Raw genomic sequence first — 26,637 nt, 5'->3', positions numbered from 1 at the left:
CTATATTATACACATATTCTTCTTGACTTGTCTATGTATGTACATGTGTATAAATAATTTTAAGACATACCCATGTAGATACATATGACTAATATACACATATAATTATGGAAAATTTACAGTAGTCAATTTTACAATCATTTAGTAGCTGCACACAATTAGTGTTCACAGAACTACAACTGTCTATATGGTTCCCTTTCCCCCACTCCTCAAATATCATCTGAATTACTTTTCACTGATAATTTTGAACAAATACTATCATTTTCCTATACAATTAACTGATCATTTTTTACAATATCTCATTATAAAATATTTTACTATTTTAGCTTTAGAAAAGGTATACAATTTAATTCCACTTAATTTTTGATTCCTAAAACATACAATTCATTTTTTTAATCAGTTTAGTGCAATTATTTGGTACTGCAGTTTTTGAAGGTTAACGAACCTGAGTCAAACATTCATTCAAATGCCTTTTTTAAAAAGTAAGACATAAACAAGATGTTTTGCTGAAGCATGTAAAACAGCCTCAAGGTACCCCCTTCTAATAAATATCTGATAAATAACTCAGTGGCTGAGAGTAAAGCACTTCACACAAATCCACTGGACTGCCTGAGTAGTCCATTCTTGAGCAGCATGGAAGACAATGAGGATCTAATACTCCCCAACTCCCCATGGAAAAAAGGTTTACAGGCTTCTGGACCCTAAATGTAAGATTACACTTACGTGAAAGGCCTGTGAAGTACCTAGGAGTCCCTTCATTTTCATGTGAGGTTTCAGATATGCTAGCCTGTGTACCAGGGGTTTTGTGATCTGTCTTAAACTTGTTTCCTTTATTAATACAGAAAACTACTTAGCAGCATCCTTTGAATCCTCTTTGCTGATTTAAAACTTGCCAGACCATGTGTGAATACAGGCAAAAACCTCGTACCTAAATCAGAATATTCTAATTGGATTAAGAATTCTTTTGTGAGAAGGAAAGAAGTAAAAGCTTTTGGACTGTTGAGTCATTTCATAGAGAAAAACTATGCTTTCAAGGAAAAACATTCAGTGAATTTTGATCTTCAACTGGATGTTAAATTTTGTTAAAACCTCCAAAGATGCAAAACTAAATGGCTCAGCAACAAAAACAAAGGGTAAAGAAATGATCTTAATAAGCCGTATCAAACTATTGTACCCTTGCTAAGAGATAAACCTGGATAAACTTATTAAATTAGACTGACTTCCCAAAAGAATGAATTGATGTGCCATATTCGTAGTGGAAACATACAAATCACTTTCTAAAACCTTTCTCCTTTACTTTTTCTTAATAAAGAGGAATTATTATTCATTGTAGATAAAATCATACTAAACAAATTCAAAATACAAATTTTTGGTAGGAAACAGCAAGAAAATCTAAGTTCAAATGTAGTCTAGTTTTTACATAATTTTATATATTTATAAATTTATCAAAATAGTCTTTTAAAGTTCACAATACATACATAATGTAACACTGTACATGTAAATGTAATAAATGTATTTCCAAAATACATTAAAAATAACCTTCCAAAATACCAAATTCAACATGAAACCTGTCTTAAAAAGTTGACATCTCCATAAACATAGTTTCAGTGCATTTAGAGTAGTCATTAACCAGAGTTTTCTGGTTTCAAGTCTCATGAAGGTCTTATCTGAGTGCTCTCTTTAATTTAAGGTAAAAAGGCAGAGATATTCTTCCAGCAAGCAGTTGTTTTCTCTCTACATTGCTCATCCAGATGAGGAAACTGCATGTAAGAGTGGAACAGCTTTCACTGGAGTGGCAAGGCCTGAGTAATGAACATATTCAGACTGAAGGGAGGGGATTGATTTGCTCAGGAATCTCTCTGAGGAGGAAGACAGGCAGGTGTAGGAGGGCTGGAGGGAGGTGGGATGCTCCTCGGTGGTCTTAGTGCCGTGGGGGCCCGGCTGACTGCTTGGGGCACTCCCACTGCCAAACAAAATAAAAAATTACAAAATTAGTTCATGACATCAAGATAAAGAAGCAAACATTTTTATAGATATATTATGGTAGTCTTACTGAAAATTAGAATAAAGAAAACTATAAAAGATGACCAGAAAAAAATAAAAACAAAATATTGTTAAAAAAAAAAAAAAGACCATATACTGGCAATTGATTTTTCAAAAGAAACAATGAAAGACACAAGCAATGGAATTCAATGAATAGTCTTCTAAATAATCCATGGGATACAGAAAAAAAAAAAAATTATTCATAATAAATGATAATAAATATACAATAAAACAGTTTATATCAGATACACCTTAAGTCATATTTAGAAAAAAGTATATAGTGTTAAACTGATGACAGAGGCAAAGGATAATTTTAACAAACAACTCATGAGATACTTCTATACCTCAAACGTCAGTTCAGTTCAGTTCAGTTCAGTCACTCAGTCATCTCTGACTCTTTGCGACCCCATGAATTGCAGCACGTCAGCCCTCCCTGTCCATCACCAACTCCCGGAGTTCACTCAGACTCACATCCATTGAGTCGGTAATGCCATCCAGCCATATCATCCTCTGACGTTCCCTTCTCCTCCTGCTCCCAATCCCTCCCAGCATCAGAGTCTTTTCCAATGAGTCAACTCTTCGCATGAGGTGGCCAAAGTACTGGAGTTTCAGCTTTAGCATCATTCCTTCCAAAGAAATCCCAGGGCTGATCTCCTTCAGAATGGACTGGTTGGATCTCCTTGCAGTCCAAGGGACTTTCAAGAGTCTTCTCCAACACCACAGTTCAAAAGCATCAATTCTTTGGTGCTCAGTTTTCTTCACAGTCCAACTGTCACATCCATACATGACCACAGGAAAAACCATAGCCTTGACTAGACGGACCTTTGTTGGCAAAGTAATGTCTCTGGTTTTGAATATGCTATCTAGGTTGGTCATAACTTTCCTTCCAAGGAGTAAGTGTCTTTTAATTTCATGGCTGCAGTCACCATCTGCAGTGATTTTGGAGCCCAGAAAAATAAAGACAGCTACTGTTTTCACTGTTTCCCCATCTATTTCCCAAACCTTTAGAACCCACTAATTTTGTGATTTAATCAAGAAGAAATTTGACATATTTATTTGAAGAATTAGAGGTTAGGCCTTATGTGATTGGAAAGACTCCTTTCTCTCTTTATATAATTGATAATATATTTATCCTAGTTCATTAAAAATGTTTCCCTTCCACATATTGTATTATATACTTGTCTTTTTTTTCTTCCTATTCCATAATGCATTTTATGGCCATGGAGAACAATTATAGTAAAATCCTCCTTCTATTGCAAATCATTTGTGAAACAGCTTAAGTACTGTCATGTGTGGATTTATGGATTACAAAGTCATTCTGTGGTTTCTGTTAAACTCAGGATAGATTTGACCATATCCGATTGTTACAGTATCTCAAAGAGCAAATTGCTTTATATATTTTGCAACAGGATATCTTCATGATTTGTCAAACAACTTAAGAGTTCTGTTATTTTTATAGCATCTGCATTTAGTTATTATGTCACTCACTTTGTTCTGAATAATTCTGTTCTTAATAAGACTAGAAGATATTTTGTATTCACCCTAATTTGGGGCCATATAATTTTCCTCTGTAAATATACCATAACACTCAGGCACATGCACTAAATCAAAGATGTACACTTACTACTTGGAATGTACTCATAAATTTTGAATAAAATATGTAGGAGCTCTTAATGTCAAGAACCCTAGTAGGGTGTGCACATTTTTCTCTGAGTACCAATAGCATTCACCTTTACTATACAATTTCAAAAGCATTTTCAGAAACATTTTCCACTTGTTCTGAATTGCAATTACACATTTTATGCCATTATTACCAGAATTGCTAACTTCTACTTCAATGGGAAAAATTTTACCAACTATGGTAGTGATCTACATTAATAGTTTTTGTTTCTAGTCTTACAACCTTTCCTTCTTTCTAAAGTTATCTACATTAGTCCCTTTTCTGTCACCTTCTTTAATAAAGTATGCCACATAGTTACAAAAGAATTAGATTATTTCATTGCAGTCTGCATTACATCATAAATCCCTCCAATCTTCTGCTGAATTTTACTTGAACTTCCATATATTATGGTCCACTCTTTTCTTTATGAAATTCTCTTTGTTTGTTTAGACAAATCCATAATGTAAGGTATTTGCTATTATAGATAATTGAAAATTGTCTCATAGCCCTAAAAATTCCCCTGTGTTTCAGCTATTTGCATGCTAAATCACTTCAGTCATGTCCAATTCTTTGCTACCCAATGGATTGTAGCCCTCCAGGCTCCTCTGTCCATGGGATTCTCTAGACAAGGATACTGGAGGGGGTTGCCATGCTCTTCTCCAGGGGATCTTCCCGACCCAGGGGTCAAACTCATGTCTCTTGTTTCTCCTGCATGGGCATGTAGGTTCTTTATCACTAGCACCACTTGGGAAACCCCTTTTACGTATTTCAGTTCAGTTCAGTTCAGTTGCTCAGTCATCTCCGGCTCTTTGCGACCCCATGAATGGCATCACACCAAGCCTCTCTGTCCATCACCAACTCCTGGAATTCACTCAAACTCATGTTCATCGAGTCGGTGATTTCATCCAGCCATCTCATCCTCTGTCATCCCCTTATCCTCCTTCCCCCAATCCCTCCCAGCATCAGGGTCTTTTCCAATGAGTCAACTCTTCGCATGAGGTGGCCAAAGTACTGGAGTTTCAGCTTCTTCATCAGTTCTTCCAATGAACACCCAGGACTGATCTCCTTTAGAATGGACTGGTTGGATCTCCTTGCAGTCCAAGGGACTCAAGAGTCTTCTCCAACACCACAGTTCAAAAGCATCAATTCTTCGGTGCTCAGCTTTCTTCACAGTCCAACTCTCACATCCATACATGACCACTGGAAAAACCATAGCCTTGACTAGACGGACCTTTGTTGGCAAAGTAATGTCTCTGCTTTTCAATATGCTATCTAGGTTGGTCATAACTTTCCTTCCAAGGAGTAAGCGTCTTTTAATTTCATGACTGCAGTCACCATCTGCAGTGATTTTGGAGCCCAGAAAAATAAGGTCTGCCACTGTTTCCACTGTTTCCCCATCTATTTCCCATGAAGTGATGGGACCAGATGCCATGATCTTAGTTTTCTGAATGTTGAGATTTAAACCAACTTTTTCATTCTCCTCTTTCACTTTCCTCAAGAGGCTTTTTAGTTCCTCTTCATTTTCTGCCGTAAGGGTGGTGCCATCTGCATATCTACCATCTCCAAATGGAAAACATTTCTCTCAGTGAATAAGTTGTCTTTTCATTCACTTTAAACAGCATCTTTTGTGGGACAAAAATTTTGACTTTAATAAAGGCTAACTTATCCAATTTTTCTTTCATAAATTTGCTTATAGTGTTATAACTAAAAGTTTATTAGCAAATTGTTCCTATAAAAGTTTCATGGTTCTGAATGTTGCATTTAGTGCCTATGATCCAGGTTTAAAATGATGAGGTCTGTGTCTAGTACTTTTGTTTGGTTTTGTTCTCTCTTTTTTTTCCTATGGATATTCACTTGTTCTAGTATCATTTCTAGAAAGGATAATGGTTCTTCCATTGAATTTTTTTCTGTCTTTATAAAAAAAAACTTGATTATATTTGCGTTGATTTATTATTTCAGTTCTCTACTTTGTTTTGCTCATCAGTGTTGCTGTACTTGTGTCAATAACCCTGCAGTCTGAATTATGGTGGTTTTAAGTTCTAAAATTGGGTAACATGAGTTCTTTTATTTCAGAATTGTGTTGGCTATTCTGAGTCCTATCCTTTTCCATATCAATTTGATAATAATTTTAGAACATCTATAGAAAAGTTTGCTTGGGTTTTGATAAGGACTGTGTTGACTTTTTAACTAAAATTATGAAGAATTATCACTTTAATGAAATTGTCTTCCAAACTATAAACATGGAATATTTCTATATTTATATATTCTTTGGCTTTTTCCTTTTGCTATTTTATCTTTTTTTCATATATATCTTGTACAGGTTTTGTTAGATCTATACTTAAGCTTTATCCTGTGGGTATATGACACTATTACCTTTTTTTTTTTTAATGTTTAAATTCCAGTTATTCATTCTCGATATACAAGAAAGCAAATGACTTTTATATATTGATCTTGTATCCTAAGAATTTGTTGCACTCTTTTATTACTTCAAGGGATTGTATAATTTCTTAAAGATAAATATTTGGGATTTCCTAGAATATATATTCTATGCCTTTTGCAAATATAGACAGTTTTATTTTCTTTTCATTCTTTATAATTTTCATTTATTTACTTTCCATCTTGTGCTAGCTAGGACTTTCAGCAAAATGCTGCATGTGCATGGTGAGAAAGAATGTACAGACCTTGTTTCCTATTCTAGGTAGAAAGTATTCAGTCTCTCATGACTAAAGATGAAGTTAGGTAATATTTTCTTATGAATACTCCTTATCATAATAAATAAGTTTCCTTCTATTACTGATTTTTCTTAGAGTTTAATGAAGAATGGTTGGTGAATTTTGTTAGAGGTGTTTATGTATGTATTTATAGGATCATATAGTTTTTCTTTAATTTTTAATGCAGATGTAATTCAAATATGATACAATTTATTTGTTTAGTGTAGAATTCAATATTTTATTAATATATTCACAGAGATGTTAACTCTAGAAAACATTGTTTTAATTCTAGAACATTATTTTTATCCCCAAAAGGAATGCTTTACCCACTAGTTTCTTTCTTTCAGTGTTTGGTAACCACTAACAGACTGGTTCCAAATAGGAAAAGGAGTACGTCAAGGATGTATATTGTCACCCTGTTTATTTAACTTATATACAGAGTACATCATGAGAAATCCTGGGGTTGAAGAAGCACAAGCTGGAATCAAGATTGCTGGGAGAAATATCATAACCTCAGATATGCAGATGACACCACCCTTATGGCAGAAAGTGAAGAGGAACTAAAAAGCCTCTTGATAAGAGTGAAAGTGTAGAGTGAAAAAGTTGACTTGAAGCTCAACATTCAGAAAACGAAGATCATGGCATCTGGTCCCATAACTTCATGGGAAATAGATGGGGAAATAGATGGAGAAACAGTGGAAACAGTGGCAGACTTTATTTTTGGAGCTCCAAAATCACTGCAGATGGTGACTACAGCCATGAAATTAAAAGACGCTTACTCCTTGGAAGGAAAGTTATGTCCAACCTAGATAGCATATTCAAAAGCAGAGACATTACTTTGCCAACAAAGGTCCATCTAGTCAAGGCTATGGTTTTTCCAGTGGTCATGTATGGATATGAGTATTGAACTGTGAAGAAAGCTGAGTACCGAAGATTTGATGCTTTTGAACTGTGGTGTTGGAGAAGACTCTTGAGAGTCCCTTAGACTGCAAGGAGATCCAACCAGTCCATTCTAAAGGAGATCAGTCCTGGGTGTTCATTGGAAGGACTGATGCTAAAGCTGAAGCTCCAATACTTTGGCCACCTCATGTGAAGAGTTGACTCATTGGAGAAGACTCTGTTGCTGGGAGGCATTGGGGGCATGAAGAGAAGGGGACGACAGAGGATGAGATGGCTGGATGGAATCACCGATTCGATGGACATGTGTTTGAGTGAACTCCGGGAGTTGGTGATGAACAGAGAGGCCTGGTGTACTGAGATTCATGGGGTCGCAAAGAGTCAGATATGACTGAGCGACTGAACTGAACTGAACTGAATATACATTTGGCTCCTGTGGATTTGCATGTCCAAGGCATTTCATATAAAATGAAAGCATACAGTATACTGTCTTAGTGTTTAACTTCCATCACTTACCTTAAATTTTTCAAGGTTTTCACCCATGAAGTTTCCCTTAATTACATACGTTTTGAGATGAGTGCTTTTCAAGATTGCTGGGGAAATATCAACAACATCAGATATGCAGATTATACCACTCTAATGACAGAAAGTGAAGCAGAACTAAAGAGCCTCTTGATGAAAGTGAAAGAGGAGAGTGGAAAAAGTTGGCTTAAAACTCAACATTCAAAAAGCTAAGATCATGACATCTTTTCCCATCATGTCATGGCAAATAGATGGGGAAACAATGGAAACAGTGGCAGATTTTTTTTCTTTGGGCTCCATAATCATTGTGGATCATGATGGCAGCCATGAAATTAAGACTTTTGCTCCTTAAAAGAAAAGCTATGACAAACCTAGACAGCATGTTAAAAAGCAGAGACATCATTTTGTGAACAAAGGTCCATATAGTCAAAGCTATGATTTTTCCAGTTGTCATGTATGGATGTGAAAGTTGGACCATAAGAAGGTTGAGTGCTGAAGAATTGATGCTTTTGTACTATGGTGCTGGAGAAGACTCTTGAGAGTTCCTTGGTCAGCAAGATGATCAAACCAGTCAATCCTAAGGGAAATCAAGCCTGAATATTCATTGGAAGGACTGTTGCTGAAGCTGAGCTCCAATACTCTGCCTAACTGATATAAAGAGCGAACTCATTGTAAAAGACCTTGATGCTGGGAAAGATTTAGGACAGGAGAAGAGGGTGACAAAGTATGAGTTGGTTGAACACCATCACCAACTCAATGGAGATGAATCTGAGCAAACTCTGGGATATATTGAAGGACAGGAAAGCCTGGCATGCTGCCACCCATGGGGTTGCAAAGAGTCAGACATGACTTAGTGACTGAAAAACATATCTATACTCATCTTGACTACTATAAATATAGTAACTAAAAAATGCTAGATATAACTATTAGTTCCCTGAACTTTTCAGACCTTGTTGATAAATTATAAGATCTTCTGAGAAAGGTAAGTGATATAATTGGTACATCAGAAAAGTTCAGTTCAGTTCAGTCACTCAGTTGTATCTTCATTACCTCCACCATAGTTTGGAGGGATCACAGCCCCATCCATCAGAAGAAAATTGGACTAAAGATTTACTGAGAATAGCCCCACCCATCAGAACAAGGCCCAGTTTCCCCCTCAGTCAGTCTCTCCCATCAGGAAGCTTCCATAAGCCTCTTATACTTATCCATCATTCAATAGACAGAATGAAAACCATAATCACAGAAAACTAATCCAACTCATCACATGGACCATGGCCTTGTCTAATTCAATGAAACCATGAGCTGTGCTGTGTAGGACCATCCAAGATGGACAGGTCATGGTGGAGAGTTCTGACAAAACATGGACCACTGGAGAAGGGAATAGCAAACCACTTCAGTATTCTTGCCTTGAGAATCCCATGAACAGTATAAAAAGTCAAAAAGATAGGACACTGAAAGATGGTAGGTGATAGGACACCCAGATTGATAAGCACCCAATATGTTATTGGAGAACAATGGAGAAATAACTCCAGAAAGAATGAAGAGACAGACCCAAAGCAAAAATAACAACCAGCTGTGAATGTAACTGGTGATGTAAGTAAAGTCTGATGCTATAAATAACAATATTGAATAGGAACCTGGAATATTAGGTCCATGAATCAAGGCAAATTGGAAGTGGTCAAACAGGAGATGGCAAGAGTGAACGTCGCCATTTTAGCAATCAGTGAACTAAAATGCACTGGAATGGGTGAATTTAACTCAGAAGACCATTATATATACTACTGTGAGCAAGAATCCTTTAGAAGAAATGGAGTAGCCCTCACAGTCAGTAAGAGTCCAAAATGCAGTACTTGGTTGCAATCTCAAAACAACAAAATGATCTCTGTTCATTTCCAAACCATCCAGTATCACAGTAATCCAAGTCTATGCCCTGACCAGTAATGCTGAAGAAGCTGAAGTTGAAGCTGGAGAAGGAAATGGCAACCCACTCCAATGTTCTTGCCTGGAGAAGCCCAGGGACAGGGGAGCCTGGTGGGCTTCCGTCTATGGGGTCGCACAGAGTCGAACACGACTGAAGTGATTTAGCAGCAGTAACAGCAGCAGCAGGGGAGAAGGAAATGGCAACCCACTCCAATGTTCTTGCCTGGAGAATCCCAGGGACAGGGGAGCCTGGTGGGCTTCTGTCTATGGGGTCGCACAGAGTCGGACACGACTGAAGCGATTTAGCAGCAGCAGCAGCATGAAGACCTACAAGACTTTCTAGAACTAACTCAAAAAAGATGTCCTTTTCATTATAGGGGACTGGAATGCAAAAGTAGGAAGTCAAGTAATACCTGGAGTAACAGGCAAATTTGACCCTGGAGTACAGAATGAAGCAGGGCAAAGGCTAACAGAGTTTTGCCAAGAGAACACACTGGTCGTAGCACACCCTCTTCAAACAACACAAGAGAAGACTCTACACATGGACATCAGAAGAGTAGGTGAGGCATATTTTTAAAGGAGAATTATAATAAAACATAAATAAGTTTATCGTTTGGTTGGAATCATAGATCAGGTAAACAGAAAGGCACTGAATTTTTTTCCCTGCTTTTCTAGTGCCTAAGTAACAGTGTCTCTTTTAGGAAATCACCATCAATTTCAAAAGATTAAAATAAAAATTGAAAGAATTTTTAGGTTAAAAATAAAAAATTATTCATCCATTCCAGGACACAGGTGTAGTGACCAGCTAAGAATTTCATCAGTGTGTCCCATGAATGTATGAATGTATAAACATATTGTAGCAAGTTGCTTTAGGACAACAGTTTCTGTCTCGAAAAGAGAAAAAAAGCTATGTGACTGGAAATGTGAATTATAAGATCTTCAGTATGCACACATCATAACTGCTTATTAAATATTCCCTGTGTGAAAACTCTCTACTGGATTAGCACATACATTGGTATAAATATCCAAATAATAAACAAATATCCATAATCTAATAAAATTTTAATATTTTAAAATCAAATATAAAGCAAGATTTAAGTCTCTAAATTCTCATGTTCAAAACTAAGAAATAAAGTAGGTAAAAAGAGTTTTCACCTAAAGTTAGAGTTTTAGTCATATTCATTAATATGAGTATGAAGCAAATGAAGCAACAAACAACTAATCTCAGAAATATACAAGCAACTCCTACAGCTCAATTCCAGAAAAATAAATGACCCAATCAAAAAATGGGCCAAAGAACTAAATAGACATTTCTCCAAAGAAGGCATACAGATGGCTAACAAACACATGAAAAGATGCTCAACATCACTCATTATCAGAGAAATGCAAATCAAAACCACTATGAGGTACCATTTCACGCCAGTCAGAATGGCTGCGATCCAAAAGTCTACAAGTAATAAATGCTGGAGAGGGTGTGGAGAAAAGGGAACCCTCTTCCACTGTTGGTGGGAATGCAAACTAGTACAGCCACTATGGAGAACAGTGTGGAGATTCCTTAAAAAACTGGAAATAGAACTGCCTTATGATCCAGCAATCCCACTGCTGGGCATACACACTGAGGAAACCAGAAGGGAAAGAGACACGTGTACCCCAGTGTTCATCGCAGCACTGTTTATAATAGCCAGGACATGGAAGCAACCTAGATGTCCATCAGCAGATGAATGGATAAGAAAGCAGTGGTACATATACACAATGGAGTATTACTCAGCCATTAAAAAGAATACATTTGAATCCATTCTAATGAGGTGGACGAAACTGGAGCCTATTATACAGAGTGAAGTAAGCCAGAAAGAAAAACACCAATGCAGTATACTAACGCATATATATGGAATTTAGAAAGATGGTAACAATAACCCTGTATACGAGACAGCAAAAGAGACACTGATGTATAGAACAGTCTTTTGGACTCTGTGGGAGAGGGAGAGGGTGAGATGATTTGGGAGAATGGCATTGAAATATGTATAATATCATATATGAAACGAGTCGCCAGTCCAGGTTCGATGCATGATACTGGATGCTTGGGGCTGGTGCACTGGGACGACCCAGAGGGATGGTATGGGGAGGGGGGAGGGAGGAAGGTTCAGGATGGGGAGCACATGCATACCTGTGGCAGATTCATTTTGATATATGGCAAAACCAATACAATATTGTAAAAGCAAATTAAATAAAATTTAAAAAAAAAGAAGAAAAAAAAAAAAGATATGTCTGACATCAGTTGCATTTCTATATTACCTATTTGAAAGAATTTCCATAAATGAATTAATTTCATTAGATTATCCTATCTGTATATGTTCTGGATATGACTCAGTTACTTAAAGCAAAAAGACTGTGCTTTGTTTTTACACCTTCAGTCCACTAATATTAATGTTGGTGATCTCAGCAGCGTGAATTGTGATGTCAACTAATTTCAATACATTTTCCTTCAAAGTTCTTTCTTGCTGGCCTCACAGCTCAAAATATATGGGAGGGCTGGACTTGGTGCCATTTAAGATTCCAAAATTCTTTGCATCTGAAATCCCTAAGAGGTTTTGCTTATTTCTACCACACCATTTAAAGGCAGTCTAGAAAAGTAAACAATAGCTCCCCAAATTGCCAAGTCCAAAGGCTTCTTGTGGGTCCTTACCTCACAGAATGTCTCAGAAATATTCACCACAGTCAACCACACTCTACTTCTTAGAACATATTTGCTTTTCTCTTAATTTCAGGAAACGGAACCTCTTACTAATCCTTCTATTCCACTGGATAATATTTCTGTTTCATTTAGTCCTCTTCCCTTTAAAATTAATCATTAAAGATACTTATAAAACATTTAATGTAATAACAGATATTTATTTAAAAGAACTGTTGGTTTTTATCTGTATTTAAATCTGGGAGAAAATTACTGTCTCAAAGGCCAAATTTTGCTCATATCTTTTGCTTATTGCTTTATTTATTATAAACATTCAACTCAAATGCAATAAAACACATAAAATATATATGTATACACATATGTCTGTATATATATATATGTAAAAGAGAGGTATTTAATTTTTACAAATTGGTGTTTCCTTTTAAGTAGCACTCTTAAAGAAATGAAATTTCTCACATTTGAAACTTTTTTTTTAGGCTCTATCTCACAAATATAATTAGTAATCCTACTTCAATGACCATAAATGTTTTGCCTGTTTTTGACTTTTATATAAATGGTATCATAAATATGAACTTTGGGGTAGGGACATGTGTTATATCTTCTTAAAATATTATGTTTATGGTATTCATTCATATTTGTTGAATGTAGCAATAGCTTATTCATTACTGTTGTCTAGTCTTTTAATGTATGAATATAATTCAGTGTATCTGCTGGTGAAAAAATCAAATTTTTTCTTTGATGAATAATGTTTTGTACATAGATTTTTACATTTTGGGAGACAGCAAGTAGGCATGTATTTCCACTATCTATATACATATAACAAAATACAAAATATTTTGCATATTTTACTGTAACAAATACACAAAATAAGTTTCCAAAATGATTGTATGAATTTACATTCTCAACATTGCATAGAAATTTCAGTTTCTTCATATATTTGCCAAAATTGCTATGTTTAACCTCCTTAAATTTAGCTATACTGGTACACACAAAATGTTTCTTATTATGGTTTAATTTTCACATCAGTGATAATATATGAGTGAGCATCTTCTCATATTTTTTGACTAGGGCTTTTTTTCAAATTTATGTACTAAAGTTTTCTCCTTATTCTATTGTGCTCTCTATCTCCTTCGAAAAGATGAAAGCAGCTCTTTTGCCTCTTTTCCTGTTTGCCCATTTCTGTTTGCCTCTAACCTTAAAAGAACCTAACTATAGGATTGAGATCCGAGAAGGCAATGGCATCCCACTCCAGTACTCTTGCCTGGAAAATCCCATGGACAGAGGAGCCTGGTAGGCTGCAGTCCATGGGGTCGCTGAGAGTCGGACACGACCGAGCGACTTCCCTTTCACTTTTCACTTTCATGCATCGGAGAAGGAAATGGCAACCCACTCCAGTGTTCTTGCCTGGAGAATCCCAGGGACGGGGGAGCCTGGTGGGCTTCCGTCTGGGGTCGCACAGAGTCGGACACGACTGTAGTGACTTAGCAGTAGCATAGGATTGAGATCACCAAGCAATTTGACCTAACTCCTGACCTATGCTCTCCTGAGTACACACCGTGTCTTGTCTAAACTGTTGATTCTTTTTCTGGATAAAAAGAATAAGAATGAAGAATTAAGTAGTTAGAGAATGACTAGCTCCCTTCCCCAAATGGCTCCCTTAACAATCCTGCAGTCAGATCATATGGGCAAGATACCATGTAGAGATGGATGTAGACGCCATCCTTCTGATTAAAGCATCTTTCCTTTCTATTGACTCTTGCCTCTCAAATTATTAACTTTTGAGTAATGAAGAGCCAAAACTGAACTGGATAACATGGATTGCTAAAGTACAGAGGAAAGTGTTTAGGAAGAGACGTTAGTTTTTCACTATTCTCTGAAAGCAATTGCATCATGTTAACTCTATTTCCTACTTATGATTTTGTTTCAGTTTATCAATGATGTCAGCTGCACCTAGGATTGTTTGTTGAAGCTTATTAATTATGAATTTGATTTTTAATAGCAATTTGATTTATTTAATGATTATTCAAGTTTCCTGTATCTTCTTGTATCATTATCAATAGATTTTGGTTTTATCTGAATTCATCATTTTATTTAAACTTGCATTGCCATATTGTTCATAATACCTTTCCATCTTTTCAGTAGCTATAAGGTCAGCACTTATTTCTATTTTTCATTTTCTACATGAAATGTATACCTAATCTCTCTTTTTCTGTTCAATTATGTTAAGATGTTATTAATTTTATATATATTTTTTCCAGAAAGCTTTTTGTTATATATTACATATTTAGTTTATATTTTATTAATTTCTTATTTTATCTTTATTATTAGCATCAATTCATTATTTAAAAATTAACTTTAATTTTCTATGTTGCTGTCATATATGCCTGAATAATTGAGCTTCTAATTTTTTTTTTTTTTTTGATATATAATGTCAGTTTCAAACTGGGTAAGACCCATTGGGCTCTGGAATCTGCATTTTAATTAAGTATTCCCAGGAGATTCCCATAGTTCCTATTCTGACATTCAGTCATAAAAATATATGCATACACACAGGTATTTACAGAATATTCAGTAAAGATAGTAGCGATCAATGATTTCACTCTGCTTCTCACATTTGGCAGGAAGGGCTTCTAGGAACCTAAGGACATTGTTCTACAGACGCTTGGCATACCTACAATAGTACTGAATAAACCAAACAAGAAAAGCCTATAGAGAAAAGAAGTACTGATGTAGCTTTCTGATTTGCTGGACTGGAATAGACTCAAACTCATTTAAAAATATACAAAGTTTCTGAGACAGCATTACCACTAAGAAAACTACCAGCTGGACTAAAACAGACTGAAAGCACTGAAATGCACAAAGGTTCTCTGGGGTCTCAACATGATTCTGGCAGGAAGTATGTTGTGAATGCTGTTCGAAGGGAAGTTTTGTGTGGAATTTACTTGGTGCTAGAATAGCCTCTGATTGAATATATGTTAACTACATCAATTTTCCTGACTCTGATTTGAATAATGCTCTTTGCATGTCCTCTTATCAATATAACTCTACTTTCCTCCCGCTGCCCTTTTTAACCTCAGCAATTCTGCTGTGGTTTTCTTTAGCTCTTCAAGCTCACACTTTGTGCAATGTTCTTCCTCCATATAGTACATATCACTGTGATAAGCTGATAATGGACACCAAGATCTAATCCCCAAACCCTGTGAATGTTACCTTATTTGGATAAAGGGTCTTTTCAGATGTAATTAAATTAAGGCCATTGAGATAAGGAGACTGTTTGGGGGTGTCTGGATGGATCCTAAATATCATAATAAATGTCATTATAAAATAGACACACAGGGAGATTAAGCAGACAGAAGAGCAGGAGGTAATGTGGAGAAAGAGGCTGAGAAGTGAGTGATACTGTCACAGGCCAAGGAAACCTAGACATTAGAAGAGGTGAGAAATGGGTTTTGGATTTCCCCCCTACCTCTCCAGACTCTGTATCCACGTAGCAGAGCTTTGCCAACATCTTGACTTTGAATTTGTGGCTTCCAAAAATGTGAGAAAACAAATTTCTATTTCTTTAAGTCCCTAATTATGTGGTAATTTTTGTATAGCAGGCATAAGAAACTAAAACATCACTATTAAAACAGGAGATATTTCACATAATGTGTTATTTGTATCTCTTTCTCAAAATACACAATGAAATGTGGAGGTAAAAAATGAATTTTCTGATTATTTTATTTGTCTATTTTGAGAGACCCTACCTTAAAAAGTGGGCTTCCCAGGTGGTGTAGTGGTAAACAATCTGTTTGCTAATGCAGGAGACACAGGTTTGATCCCTGGCTTGGGAAGATCCCGGGGAGTAGGAAATAGAAACCCACTCCAGTTTTCTTGCTTGAGAAATTTCATGGACAGAGGAGCCTGGTGGGCTAGAGTCCATGGGGTCAGGAAGAGTCAGACACGACTGAGCAAATGACCACACCTAAAGAAGAACCAGAAAAACATCTGTTCAAGAAATTAAATATTTAACATAACAAGTTGCTCTCAAGCTTTCCTATAAACATAACCTATTTCTTCTTGCTAACATTTCTATTTGCCAGTGAGTATAGAGAGTTGTATCAAAAGATAAGAATCTGATAATGACTCATTATCTTGATGCATATTTTGTCTATTTTAAGCTTTCAGGATCCTGGGGTTTTCTCTCATATTCATTCAAGTTCTACTCTAATTTTTAAGAAATAATATTTTACACTGGGTCAGTTAACTAAAGTTGTTTATGGATATACCTCTATATATCTATCTGTATAATTTTCAACTCAGCAGAAATCAGAGATAGACATGAATGACATAAATTTATTGCCATCAAACAGCTTTAGTCTAGCAGAGGAACAAAAACTAAATAACCAAGTTAAGCTATATTTTAACATTATAATTACATGGATAGTTGCATATTTATGAAACTATAAATTGTATAAATACATTTATACTACATTTATAGTAAATGTAACCACAAGATGCCACAGAGAAAAAGAAGCAAGGAGCTTTTTTCTGATTGAAAAGCACAATCAGATCAGATCAGATCAGTTGCTCAGTCCTGTCCGACTCTTAGCCACCCCATGAATCGCAGCACGCCAGGCCTCCCTTTCCCTCACCAACTCCCAGAGTTCACTCAGACTCACGTCCATAGAGTCAGTGATGCCATCCAGCCATCTCATCCTCTGTCGTCCCTTTCTCCTCCTGCCCCCAATCCCTCCCAGCATCAGAGTCTTTTCCAATGAGTCAACTCTTCGCATGAGGTGGTCAAAGTACTGGAGTTTCAGCTTTAGCATCATTCCTTCCAAAGAACAGCCAGGGCTGATCTCCTTCAGAATGGATTGGTTGGATCTCCTTGCAGTCCAAGGGACTCTCAAGAGTCTTCTCCAACACCACAGTTCAAAAGCATCAATTCTTCGGTGCTCAGCCTTCTTCACAGTCCAACTCTCACATCCATACATGACCACAGGAAAAACCATAGCCTTGACTAGACGAACACAAAATGAGGCTCAAAATTATTTTCCCAAATGATGTAAAACCTGATTTCAGTCTTGAAAGATTAATGAGATTTGGACAAGTACAGTAAGATAAGGCAGGCAGAGAGTATTCTAAGCAAAACAATGTGTGAAAAGCTTCAAAGATTAAAAAAAGCATGTAACATTCTGAAAATTCACCTAGCTCTTGAAATATAAAGAAAATGAAGTTAATGGAGCAAGAAATTTTTTTTTTTTTCCTTTTACTGTGCTGGAGTTCTCACACAAACTCTCTCCCTTGGTTTTTATAGATTTTATAGGAATTAAGACCAACTCTAGAAAATATGTTGATTACACAGGACATACTTTTGGAATAACATTTTTCCTGGAAAATATAGTTCCAAATAATCATTATTTAAGAAGTTAAAAGATAATACTGTCCTCCTCCTATCTCTTACTGTGAAAATATACCACTAAATGCTAAGTATCAGTGAAAATTTTATTGAATTATGGATCATATAACTCATTAAGCAGTGCATCAGCTAGCAATTGCCAGTTACTAGAACCTCTTATGGAAGAGATTAAAGAAGTGATTTTAGGGTAAAATCAATTTTAGGGTCTGAATGGCACGATTTCTTGGAAAACATATCAAAAGAAGTTATTTCTGAAAGTTAACTCACATAACAAGAAAAAATCAAGTGCAATGAAAAGAATCAAACAAATACATAAATGTTAATAATTTAGTATTACTAACTGACTTTTTGTCAAGAATTGGGTTAAAGAACTGAATGCTGAAAAGTTGTTTTAAAAAAATATATATATAATTTAGTCTGTCACATGCCCATGTACAGGAAGACCTTGTTTTACTTTAAGCACTTTTAGGTAGTGCATATTTCATAAATTGAAGATTTGTGGCAAGTCTGAATCCACCAAATCCATGGGTATCATTTTCCCAACAGCATTTGCTCATTTTCTACCTCTGCATCATTTTTCAGTAATTCTTATACCATTTCAAATTTTTATCATTATTACATTTTTTAATGATCTGTGACGTTTGATATTATCATTGTAAGTGTTTTAGGGTGCCACAACCTATGCCCACATAACATGGTAAATGTAATAAAATAAATACTGTGTGTGTTCTCACGCCTTCACCCATCAGTCGTTACCCTGCCTCTTTCCTTCTCTGGGTCTCCCTATTCCCTGAAACAAAAAATATTAAAATTAAGCCAGTTGATAACTCTACAATGACCTCTAAGTTCTGAAGTGAAAGGAAGCATCGCACATCTCTTAAATTTAAATCTAAAGTTAGAAATGATTGAGCTTAGTGAGGAAGGCTTGTCAAAAGCTGAGACAGGTCAAAAGCTAGGTCTCATGTGTCAAGCAGTTAGCCAGGTCATAAATGCAAAGAAAAGGTTTTGAAACAAATTAAAACTGCTGCTTCAGGGAACACACATATAATAAGAAAGCAAATAGCCTTATTGCCTATATGGAGAAAGTTTTGTGGTCTGGATAGATCAAATTAGCCACAATGTTCCTTTAAGCCAAAACCTAATCTAGAGCATGATCCTAACTCTCTTTAATTCTGTGAATGCTTAAACAGATGAGAAAGCTGTATTTAAAAAGTTTTAAGTTAATAGACGGAGAAGGCAGTGGCACCCCACTCCAGTACTCTTGCCTGGAAAATCCCATGGATGGAGGAGCCTGATAGGCTGTACTCCATGGGGTCGCTCAGTATCGGACATGACTGAGTGACTTCACTTTCACTTTTCACTTTCATGCATTGGAGAAGGAAATGGCAACCCACTCCAGTGTTCTTGCCTGGAGAATCCCGGGGACAGGGGAGCCTGGTGGGCTGCTGTCTATGGGGTCGCACCGAGTCGGACACGACTGAAGAGACTTAGCAGCAGCAGCAGCAGCAAGTTAATAGAGATTGGTTCATGAAGTCCTCTGTTCCATAATGTGCCATGCATCCTATAGCATAAGACTTTTGGACTGCTTTAAAAATGGACTTCAGTCTAGGTAGCTTATAAGCAATAACAATTTATTACTGGTCAGAATTCTAGGGATTGTGAGTCCAAGATCAAGTCAGCATGGTCATGTTTCTGGTGGAGGCCCTGTTCCTTGCTAAAAGCTACCACAATCTCCATCTTCCTGTGTCTTCACATGGCAGAAGGGTCAAGGATCCCTATGGAGCTACTTTTGAATGTGAACGTGAAGTTGCTCAGTCATGTCCGACTCTTTGCGACCTCATGGACTGTAGCCTACCAGGCTCCTCTGTCCATGGGATTTTCCAGGCAATAGTACTGGAGTGGATTGCCATTTCCTTCTCCAAGGGATCTTCCCAACCCAGGGATCGAACCCGGGTCTCCCGCATTGTAGACAGACGCTTTACCATCTGAGCCACCAGGGTAGCTACTTTTATAAACACCCTAATCCCATTCATGAGGAATCTACCTTTGAAATCTAATTACTTCCCAAAGCCTGGAGTCCCATCATCCTCAGGGATTAGGAATTCATACACAAAATTGGGGGAGACACAAATATTCAGACCATAGCCACTCAAGAGCACAAAGATAATGTCACAAAGGAGATACTACTAATGGAAAATTTTTGAAAATGTCTCAATTTTATAAAGGCTAGCTTTTAAAGAAATGCATAGGTACAACAGCTCTGTTCTAGCCAAATATGTCAAAGTCTTATAAACCTTTTTATACAAAATAATTGCAAAGCTACCACATATTCTGTAACATTTTATTTCTTACTACTAAAATTTTATTAGTAATTCATACATAAATTCTAAGAATTTAATGAAAAGTAGAAATGTTTTCTAATGCTAAATTGAAGTAGACTGGCTTCCAAAGACACATATACTCAAAAAATGCTGGACTGTTGTATTTTGAAGCAAGGTGGTTTATAAAAAAGCCCAGATATGGCACCATTCAATTTATGTTTTTAGAGACTTTTGAAGTTCTAGTAAATATTTTACTGACCATTTTATGTTGTTGTTGTTGTTGATAAATGAAATGCATAAAGCATCAAAGAAACTGGAAAAAAATTGTTATTCTATTTCAATTTTATAACCCCTCTCACATTAGGGGTATATGAGTTTATCTATAATATGCAATGATACAGTACATTGATTCTAATAGGGTGTATTACAATATTCAGAATTCTCAAAGCATAGAGTAATAAAAATGTCTGCACTATACCTATAATTTGAAACTTCAAAATATAAACAGGATTATATACATAATAGAAATCAATCTTTTAAAATACTCATATCTGGTGCTTTGATAAGCAAGAAAACTTTTATACTGTCAGAGGTTTTGGAGTGTATAATTAAATTTTAATATTAAAGGTGAAACACTGTTGATGTAACTTGTGAATCAATAGGACTATAGAACAACTCAGGTAAAATACTATCCTGGAGCATGAACATAGTTTATTTGTATAAATAGCTTGCACAGAACTCAAATGATAGTATATAATGATTTGTGAAATACTCTATTTTATATTGATTGAACAAAACATTGGATAGTCATCAATCTTAATAGCTTAACAACAAGGCTCCTGACTACTAATATTATAATTTTCAATAAATATCTTCTATAAGTGCTACACAACAATAGTATTATATCTAAAAGAAAACATAATAATCAAAATGTCTGGGAGGAATTAGGACGGATGTATCTTACTGTATCGAAAGAAAAATCCAGGCAAAGAGAAAAATAAATAGAATATTCTTAGCACTGAGTTCAATGAGTCATAGTCAGGCTTTTTTGTTTATTAGTTGGGTATAAGAACACAACAGAGAAACAGCCAAGTTTGTGACTTTGGGTATAAGAACACAACACAAAAACAGCAAAATTTGTGACTTCCCTGATGGGCTGGTGGTTAAGACTTCACCTTCCAATGTAGGGATGTGAGTTTGATCCCTGGTTGGGGATCCCACATGCCTCACAGCCAAAAAACCAAAACCAAAACCCAAACAAAACAACAAAAAAAGAAAGTTTAAGAAAGGTGAATTTTATTACTTTATTTCAAAACTTATGTCTACCATGATTTCTTTTTTCTGTTCTTTTAATCAGACCTGAGCATCTTCTTTTAGATATGGGTAGTTATGACTTAGACATCAATTCTTTTCAAATGAACCAAGACAGGGCTAGATAACTAATTTTTGACTAAACATACACTTTAGTACTTAATGGTTTCATCTACCAAATTCCCTGCTTACTTTCCAACTTTGGCAAGGGTCAGCATTAAAAAATATTTCTCTCCTGAACAGTTGTTAATATCAGGTAAAAAAGGCAAATCATAGTAACTGGCTGTGGGCCCTGAACAATTATTTAACCAATCAACTTTTCAATACCTCAGTGATGTCCTGTGAAACTGGGGGAAATACCTGCTTCAGAGAGTTTTGAGTGAATTAAATAAAACCATGCATACAAAACACATTGCCCTGAGCTTCATATATGGTAAATGAAGAATCAATGTCTCCTCTTAGTGGAAGTATCAAATTATTTAATTTTGTGGTAAGACATTGGCCTCATCTTCACAAGATAATCTAGAATTTACATGAAAATGTACAAGATAACTAGGTAGTCTTGGGACACAGCGAAGGCCAAGATCATGACCAATTAGCGGGCAACTGCAACTGGCTTGTAGTATGAGGCTGGAGAAATATTTTGAAAACATACAAGGGAAAGAGGAAAGCAGATGCTCACACAGACTCTCCATGAATATGCAATTCTGCCTTGTGACAATACTGTGGGAATTTCTTTTTCCATAATCTTCTCTAACTCAGCGAGGCTTTCAAAATGCCCCAGGATGGCTACATAAGACTGAGAGTGACTTATGCAAGAGTTTCCAAGATTTCTCAATGGAGTTTCCAAGATTCTTCAGTGCTGCAACCCCACAATTTAGACAGTGGAAAGGCATGTAAGGGAACATTAGGATACAGTACTGACTTTTCCCTTCCTAGGACAGGAAGTCAGGGTACATGAATTTTAATGTGTTGTTGTTGTTGTTGTTATTGCTCACAGCATGAGGAATGTTCCTATCTACATTTCTAACTTCAAATGTCTCTAAAAGTTTCATCTAATTATGGCCTCAATAATATTAGAAAACATCTGTGTTATTCCCCATATGCCAGATAGCAGCAATTGGTGTAGAAGGAAATGAAGTTTGGGGACAATTAGGGAAATTGGTTAAAAAAAAAAAAAAAAATGAAGACAAGATAGGAGACAGGACCCCAGGTCTGGGAACTGGTTCTGATACTAACACAATATGTTATCTAGTCCAGTGTATCCTTGGACTGTTCCATTATTGGATTTATTTTTCTTATCTGTGAAGAAGACCACTGCTGTCTGATAACCCTTCTATTGCTTTAATTCTAAATAAGAACAAGTCAACTTTGGCCCTCATTTATAAGTATGTTCTCCTCCAGCACAGGACTATTTGTTAAAGTATAGTCTGTATATCTGGGGGTTTTGTTAGAATGGACATTCTTGGAAACCCTAAATTTACTGAACCTGAAAATATGATGATTCTGACACATACTGAGTTTTAGAACCACTACTTTATCAAATGAGGTAGTAGGGAATCTAAAGTATGCCTTTTAACCTTTCAACATTGCTAGGTCAGGTAAACAGGGAGGAAAGAGAAATGAGCAATAACAACTTTTGCTCTCCTTCTTCCAACAAGAAGCTTCCTCTAGTCTTATCCCTAACCTGCATTCCTCATCTACACTTCATTTATTCCCTATAAAATCATCAGCATCATAATTATCATCACCATCACACTCACCCATTCAATAGAAGTGCTGAATAGACTTTAAGGAGAGGTTACATTAATTTACCATAGGACACTATAATAGTTAGCAAAGTCTGGATTTGAACTTGGGTCCATCTCACCTCAACCTGTGGGCTGTTGATAATTACTTGAGGGCCCAGTCATTCACTCAAATGAACAATTTATTGAACCTCCTACCAGAGATGCAAATGGCCAAGGGTAAAATCTAAGCCCCTGAACTTAACTGATGAAGACACTGCTTTCCTGTCCATAATATGGAAGGGTTTCTTGGAAAAGTAAGATTCAATTTCTGATATGGAAGATGGAAGGTGCAGTAAAATTGTGATGTTTGTGGGTAATTTTCCATGCAGAGCTGACAGCATATATGAAGGTCTTGAGGGATGGTGTCTTATCACACTGAAGAAACTGAAGGAAGAATAATATGGCTGGAGCATAAAAAATTATCATAAGCATAAAATATTAAAGATAATTGTACAGAGAAATGGGTGACATTGTATAATGTCATTGTAATAATTTGGGATTTTGACTTAGCATCAATGAGAACCCAACATTGGCATTGTATTTGCAATTTAAGCCAAAGTATGCCTGTCTGCACGATGTACCAAATAGCATGCTGTGTGTGCATGCTAAGTAGCTTCAGTCATGTCTGACTCTGTGACCCCATGGACTGTAGTCTGCCAGGCTCCTCTCTCAATGGGATTCTCCAGGCAAGAATCCTGGAGTAGGTTTCCATGCCCTCCTCCAGAGGATCTTCCAACCCAGGGATTGAATCTGTGTCTCTTACATCTCCTGCATTAGCAGGCAGGTTCTTTACCACTAGAGCCACCTAGGAAGTCCAAATAGCATGCTAGCCTTACATTGTTATTATTTTAGAAACACAACAGCACTTCCGACCATTTCATGTCTTTCTAAAGGAGACAGGAAGTTTTGAGCCTTATTGGTCTTTTTAAAGGGAAAAAATTGGTGGGCATCTCAATGGTAAGCAAATATCTTAACACATGAGAATGTGACACTGGAACAATCAAGCCACCCCTAACATTCTCCCCACCACGCTCTGCATAAAAAGATCTGGAACAATATACAGAAAAGCAAATAAATGTCTTTACATCTCACACAGAGCAAGTGCACATATTGGTGAAGTTGCCTAGACCAAGCTTCTGGACAAATGCCTCCGAAGAAGTGAGCTTCCCTTTTCAGCTTCCTTGGATTCACCCACTGAGAAACAAGAAATCTTTCCTCTCCACAATTTGGATTTTGGGTATAAACCTTACTTTAAAATAACATTGAATGCTTGTACTTAGTAAGGTGTTTTATATATAATGTATTTCTTCTTTGCCAATTAGAAATGACCAATGAAATTAAGAACACACTATTTTCCTTTGCAAACACTGTGTCCAGTTTCTGTCAGGAAAGAGTTGCCTTTAGGAAGTTGCTACTTACTAAGTACCAAGGTTTAGTTTTGTTATTGAGAGAGGCCTAGGTACTGGGACCTGAGACCCTTTGTTGTAGTACTCTAACGCTTGCACCTGGACAAATGTCTCCTCGGGCAACAAAATACAAAGAAGCTACAAGAGATTAAAAGTAACTGCATGCATGTGCAGTTGGGGCAAATTCTGAACAAAAGATAAAAAAAGACCAGAAAACCCAACTGCCACTTTTGAGGAGCCTAGAGCAAAAACTGGGTACTGCACAGCCCCCCACACCATTTACAACTTCACAAAGGGGTGGACAAACCACCTAAGCTACCCCTTCAATCTCACCCTTGGACACACCCCTACCCTCACCCCATAAAAGGAACAAGCTTGCACCCCCCCATCAGGGAACAAGTAAGCAAGAGAACCTGTTGTTTATTCTCACTTCCCACTGCTGCAGCAGGGACCCCAATAAAGCCTTATCTGAATTTCTTGTCTGGCCTCTAGTCAATTTCTATTGCTTAGGGAAAGCCAAGATCTCTGGTTGGTATCATAATCAACACAGCATTGGGGATTACAACAATCTCCTCCCTGATCCTGGCTATTCCCAAAGCTGAGATTTTTCTGAATGTGATAAAGTTATGGATTCAAAATGATGACATAGGTTTGAGGATTGGCCAAACAGCTGCTTCAAGAAGGTTTCAGATATTTTCTGTGTCAAGTACAAGTTTTATTAGTAGGAACATTAATAAGTTTGACACTGCATAACTGAATCACAGAACAGGTAATGCATTTGTAAGCAATTCCAAGAACCTTTTGTGAATAATTTAAATCTTCATGCTATGGTCTTCGGTGCATAATTATATACTTTGAGAGTGTGAAAATAGTGTATTCACTTATTAAGCTGTGTTCAAAATAGTTAAAGAGATGTGAACTCTCCTTATGCTTAAAAATATATTTTGAAATCTATTTGCTGACTGAACTCTTTTTATTTGATAGTACTGTTCATGAGAATGGCCAAGTGAAGAATGTGATAATAAAATGTATTTCTATCTTTTAAAAGTCCTAGGGTATTTCTCCTGACATTTTTAAAAGTGAGGATTTTACATTTTCTTTGATAGTAAATCAACCAGCGAAAGCAGCAAAGCAGTTGGACTTTTACTTACTCATTGGTAAAGGTGAGAGACTATCATCACCAGAAATGAGTTTGCATGATGTAAACAAAGATGCTTGCTTTTTGAATTAGGTAAAATTTGTCCTCATAGGAATTCTCTCCAGACCTCCATGCCCAAGCAAGGAAGAAATGAGAATGCCCTCCTCTGAGCCTCCATTTTATACTGAAACATATTTCTACCCTAGTAGAACAACACAGCATATCTATTTCCTATCTCATAAATTTCACTCTAATGTCTTTGTAATTCCAAGACCAAATTTTGGTCACTGTGGTTGATGCTGTCATTACATTTCTCCCTGGACTTAACACTCCCTTGGTGACTTTCTCCAGAATATAACCCATTGCTCTAAGAAAAATAAAGAGAATAAATCATTCACCAACAGACAATGCAGTAGAGTGTATTAAAATATATTGTGGTGAGAAGATCCTGGGCTTTTGAGAAAATGGAAACAAACTGTAGACAAAGCAGCACAAGATGGTCCAGTCCAGGGTTGGCAAATGGGGCTTTGGGCTTGTCAAGGAAAATTGTTCCCTCCAGAGTTTCCCAGCCTCATCTATATATACCTCCAATAAAAAATAAAAATAAAATACATATTGGGATCAAGAAAGGATATAGAGAGGAAAAATAAAGAAATAGAGGCATAGAAAGATCAAGAAAATAATGTCCCTTATTTATCAGGGGTGCGTCCTATATTTTAAAATTAGAAAATTAATACTTTCATTTAAACCTCTACTAACATTTTAGTCAAAGCCATTGTAACATTAGTTCATCAGCAATATTCGCTCAGCTGTGAGCTGAATCAAAGA

Source organism: Bubalus bubalis, chromosome 2 (assembly GCF_019923935.1).
Source record: "Bubalus bubalis isolate 160015118507 breed Murrah chromosome 2, NDDB_SH_1, whole genome shotgun sequence".
NCBI lineage: Eukaryota > Metazoa > Chordata > Mammalia > Artiodactyla > Bovidae > Bubalus > Bubalus bubalis.
The sequence above is the reverse complement of the archived record's forward strand: the minus strand, read 5'-3'. Positions refer to the sequence as shown.